The sequence below is a fragment of the Diaphorina citri genome, unplaced genomic scaffold (assembly GCF_000475195.1).
Source record: "Diaphorina citri unplaced genomic scaffold, Diaci psyllid genome assembly version 1.1 scaffold57874, whole genome shotgun sequence".
In the NCBI taxonomy this organism is placed as follows: Eukaryota; Metazoa; Arthropoda; class Insecta; order Hemiptera; family Psyllidae; genus Diaphorina; species Diaphorina citri.
The window spans coordinates 8,521-13,762 of NW_007435164.1; the positions used below are offsets into that span (position 1 = coordinate 8,521).

General features: G+C 41.6%; 1 pseudogene; it reads right to left on the reverse strand.

The window, feature by feature from the left end:
- Positions 1–995: 995 nt before the first annotated feature.
- The window catches only part of LOC103523930, an 11,040-nt pseudogene continuing 6,793 nt past the window's right edge, over positions 996–5,242 (reverse strand).

The following is a 5,242-nucleotide window of genomic DNA, read 5'->3' on the forward strand; positions in this document are numbered from 1 at the left end:
CGATCTTGCTGCCACCCGACCAGATTGTACCAGTATGATCTATCCCGTTAGACGAGACACAAGTTAATCCTAAGAAACTAAGTCAAAATTGACCGTATCGGATACTTAAACTTACTTCTCTATCTAGATCAACTTTACACCAGATTTAAGAAAGATAAATCATCATTAAAATAAAAACTTTGTTAGATTGGAGCATCCATAAGAATCTTAGTCGTATTTAGACGTCTTCTGGCAAGGCCTAAGCGCTCTAACATAATGTGTTTCTATATCGTTTCGATAGTATTAGTGATACTAACACAACTTGAATAACGTTACTTGTACACCTGCAAATACTATATGGATGCACCCAGTCTGTCTGACTGACCAAGAGGAGACATCTCTGATCTGACCAGCGGCTCTTCCCTCGTTGGTTTCTCCATTTTTCAACTCTCTCGACCACAGGAATGGTACGAAACAGTACGTCTTCCCAGTCCGAGCTGAATGGTAATAGGCAAGTCTAGTGGCGAGGTCCAGTTGCTTAACGGCGCGCTTACCTCTCCTTTTATAAATTTTACGTAATTACTCGCTTTACTGTGACTTGCGTCACTTCGATGTAACCGAACTTTGCCATCCTCACTAAAACACTTCCATCTGATGGATGGATAATTCAGATAGACGAGGGAAATAGCGGTTATTCTTATCAGGAATCGGTCCGAACCTTCGCGCGACCCGAAACACGGTAACATAGTCACTGGAACATTGTGTCCATACACCGCAGCTAAGCGTGGGGCTCCCCGCTTGAAATAGGACTTGGTGTCTACTTCAAAGGAAGGAGGCTTGCGATCGAAAAAAGAAAAAAAAAAAAAAAGTTCTTGGTTTAAATTGTTCCCGTACTAGAAAGAGACTAAGGTTACATAAGTACAGAGAAGGACCATAAGTTTGACGTAGGGAGGTGATAGTTGTCGGGCGTACTGACCCTAAAGATATTACTCCATGTACCTAGCTATCTTAATTTTAGGCATAAACGTACAAAAACCATCTCATTATATTCTTTTCCATAAACATATTGATTTTCCATCAATTAATAGTGGAGAACTAAACAAAAAATACAAACAGAAAACACTGATTTCAATCTAAACCTCCTAAAGGTGTTTCAACATTGCCCTTTCTACATTATAACTGAATTAGTTAACACTGATTAACATGATACGAGTAAGAGATAAAAATTAAAGAATACATATAAATGAATATTGAATAATTAGTTGTTAGTAGGTACCTATAAGAGTTAAATATTGAGAAAGGTTAAGGATATAATAATAATGATAGGATCTAGTTGAGAGAAGTAGAAGTAAGCAGAGCCACACCCCTCTGATAGAAGCTATGGGGATCTTGTCCTGAAGTAATGTTTAGATCTACATTGAACAACAGTTCAGTTCTAGTTGAGTTCAGATACACAGGTAGAGATAGCTTGTCTTGTCGTGTCTCTGATTCTACTTTGACCCAGCGTACCAGTGTGACAGGTAGATCCATGAGGATAGTAGAAGTAAGAACAAGTTCATTATTCCTGCATTGTGCTCCTTGGAGTTTGAGTCCTACCACTCGGAAACTACAATCATCTGTGTTAATCTTCTCTGGTTCCATGCAGTCTGTAATGCTAACATCCAATACCAACTCCTCCAGTGACCAACCATTCGCTTCAGCAATACATTGTCGTGTAGCAGTGATGTATGCTTCAGGGTTGAACAGACCACCTAGCCATACAGGATATACTTTGAGTTCCTTAGCCCCGCCTTGTGATACAAGGAGGGAGACTTGCTGTAGTTGTATGATACGGAGACGGAAGTCAGTCACCCATTGTATAACTGTACAGCCTCGTGGTACACTGTATCTACACCAACGTGCAGGTAACATCCCCTTCACGAGATCACTCAGTAGGAGACGATGATAGTTGGTTTGACGTTTACCTCCGCTACAGATCAGAATAACATCCTCTAGATCACTAATAACATCTCGTAGCAATGCTGCACCAGAGCTAACTTCACGCTCAAAGTATCTGTATAGTGGATCCTTGATATTCTCTACAGTTCGTCTGAGGGTTTGCAAGGCCTTGGGTAGGAGTTCGAGCCAGGTGGAGGCAGAATTATGTAGTGTTCTCATCCAGGCAGGACGTCCATCTACATTTCGTTCCTCTGTCTTATTCTCATTAGCTTCTGTGTATGCAAACTCATCTTCATCTTCTAGCTGTTGCATCTTGAGTAGTTTAGCCACCAGGTCTGTTCCTCGTGTTGTCAGGAGTACTTTCTCAGCACTATTGGGTAATCCTAGCCAGGAGGGTGTCTGTCTGTCTGGTAAGGATTCTATCCAGTGTAGGAAATGATCTCTACGTGTACCATCCGGCATATTGATATGTCGTGTGGCGCCGTCCACATTAGCGACCAGGGCAAAGTCTGCTTCAAATGATCTGGTTGTGAATAGTTTGGATAGGAAGGAGCCGAGGAGTCTCTGATCAAAGTCATTGTCTATCTTACCACCGTAGATACTCTGTGAGAGTAATGTAATCAGTGCATTCCATGGTATCTTCTCAGGGGGGAGATTGGTTCTACCCATGGCTGTGGAGTCAATCCAAGTATCCAACGTATCACACGCGACTCTCAAGTCAGATTCATTGAATTCATAGAACTTGGACCATCCGAGTGGTACATAGCGTAATCTCTCCTGTACAATAGCATGGAACCAGGCCAGTAGGAAATAGAGACGGGCACGTTCATTAGGTGCTTTCATCATTCTGGTAGCGGGAACAGTACTGAATGTACGTAGGAGATTCGCCTTGATACCTGGTGGAGGTTCAAATACAAATATTCTCCCTGCTCGTAACAGATTCACAGGAACCTTCGGGTTAATCTCCATGGTGAGGAATAGTCTGAAGTTCGCATGCGGCTGTAGACTATGTAGCTTCTTCTCTAACTGAACTAACCACTGTGGTGCTAGATGTACATTCTTCAATAGAACCCACTTCCCAGATCTAACTGCAACATTGATGACATTGTCTGCTTGATTGAAACCTTCTGCTGATCCAATGGCAATGGATGCGATCTGCTTGCCAAGCTCTGCTGCTAAATCGTCCACTCTACCTGACGCATCATATCCTGGGACTGAGCAGAGGACAGCAGGAACATTGCCTCGTAACTCATGCTCTACAATATGTGGCAGATCCAACTCTCGCTCTGCAGATAACATGAATGCTTCCCCAAACACAGCAGACACGAAGATGTGCGCAGCAGCCGGTACACGGTCACTGCGCAATGCTTGTATGAATAATAACTGATACATTGCCACTGCAGTCTCACTGAATGACTTTTCTTCCTCCCATAGCTTGGGGACACATTGCTCCGGTGTACTCTGCTGTAACCATGCACCAAACTCTGGCATATCTTGTAACTTCTTAGTCACATTGCGGAATGCTGGTACCTTGGTGGCTAAACGTTGCAATGCTTCCTGTTGTTCACCAGACAATCCTTCCACTGTGGAGGGTTTCACATTCAATATGCCTTCCTTGCCTCTGAGGAAGAAGTTAAACTCATCATCTAGATTCTGAATACTCGGGATACCCTTGAGGCCGAATACGTTGCTAGTAGTTATAGCAAGCGTAAGACGATCTGTATGGTTAACATGCCACGCGCGCGAACCCGGTGATAGCATACATTTGAATAATTCCTTGTGTATTAATATCCAGGACGAAAGCTGATATCTGTGGTGGATTGTAGTTCTGGAATTAGAAGAACAGAACAGGCATGTGTAAATATCCGCAGGAAAAGAACTTGAGTGAGTAATTGTCGAAATAGAGGAAATGTACCTGGTTGAGTGATTCTATAAGTGAAGAAAGATACTACTGCAATTCTTTTTGTGACAGATTGTTTTGTAATTGGAGAGACATCTGTTCTTCTTTATCTTTTCATCCAGCTATATCTTTTCATCCACCTTGGTAGATATCTCTGTCTGCTTCTCCCTTGAGTTTCTCTAATGTTTTGTAAATAACAAGTTGTCATCATCTAAATGTTTACCTTGGGATTCATTGAAGAAGCACCTAGCAGTGATTTTCTCAGATGTCTGTAAGTCTCAGATTGGAAACTCCTCACTTGTAGTTTGAGTTACGAATCAGAATCGTTTTTAGTTCAAATTCGCAGAGGACGTTTCTGCCCTCGAGTACTCGGTTCCAGACCTATTGGTTTGATTGTAAAACTAGACCTGGGACCAACTGTAATAGTTTTAGCACAAATGTAACACGGGAACAGATTAATCAGGTAGGGAACTCCACTGTAGGATCTCGTGTTAGAATAGGAAAGATGACAAAATGTAGGAAGAGATTTATCAATATCCCTGATCTTCCAATGTAATCAGTACACGTCCCCCATTCTTCCTTACGTAACTTCTATTGAGTACTGGATTCAGTTATAGTGATCATATGTCTCCCAAATCTTTGTTATACAACGCAGAGGATTTACCAACTTCCAGTGCAGATTCCAAGTTCTTGAATATGCATCATAAATGGGCTATTGTGTATCGTAAAATCTTTTTCCTATGTCACCATTTACTGGTGTTGTCCGAAAGGTTTTGTGATGGCTCTAATTATATAATATAAATAGTATGGTGTCCCGAGTTATCTATTATTGATTGCATACGTTCAAAGTGTGAAGTTCGATTAATGCAGTCCACAATCTGTTCCTTACCATTCCCTCAGTGATCATATGGTGGCTGTTATTGGTTTTATCTGTGTTTAAGACACTATCAATGCTCCGTATGGCTTTGACGCGTTGGAAGAGTATGACTTGGTAGCGACTTGTTATAGAGAGTAGTAATGGCATCTTGTCTCATCACTTGACTGTAGTAAGAGTTTCTCAAGTTAGTTGGGCGCTTCTGAGACTGGTGGCAGATTGCCTTCTCATATGAAGTTATAGTTGGCTCTTAGAAAATATGCTTTCAGTGTGTCAGGAGTAATTCTTGTGTTTTAAAATCAGTGGAGTTCGCGCGCGGTGAAAAATATCGTCGTCCAAGTTTCTGAAGTTTTCGCTATGATTTTCATGCGTTCCAATATCTATCGTGTTGGTACAGATTGAGTCGTCAGGCATTCTTCTTGTATTTCGAATGATGGATCGCGGTGGCAGGAGATAACTTGTACCGTTCATAGTTTTGAAACGGATCCCCAGACAAAAAGTAGACCCATCTATTTTTATAGTAGGTTTGAGGAAAAGTTCTTGTAATGCCT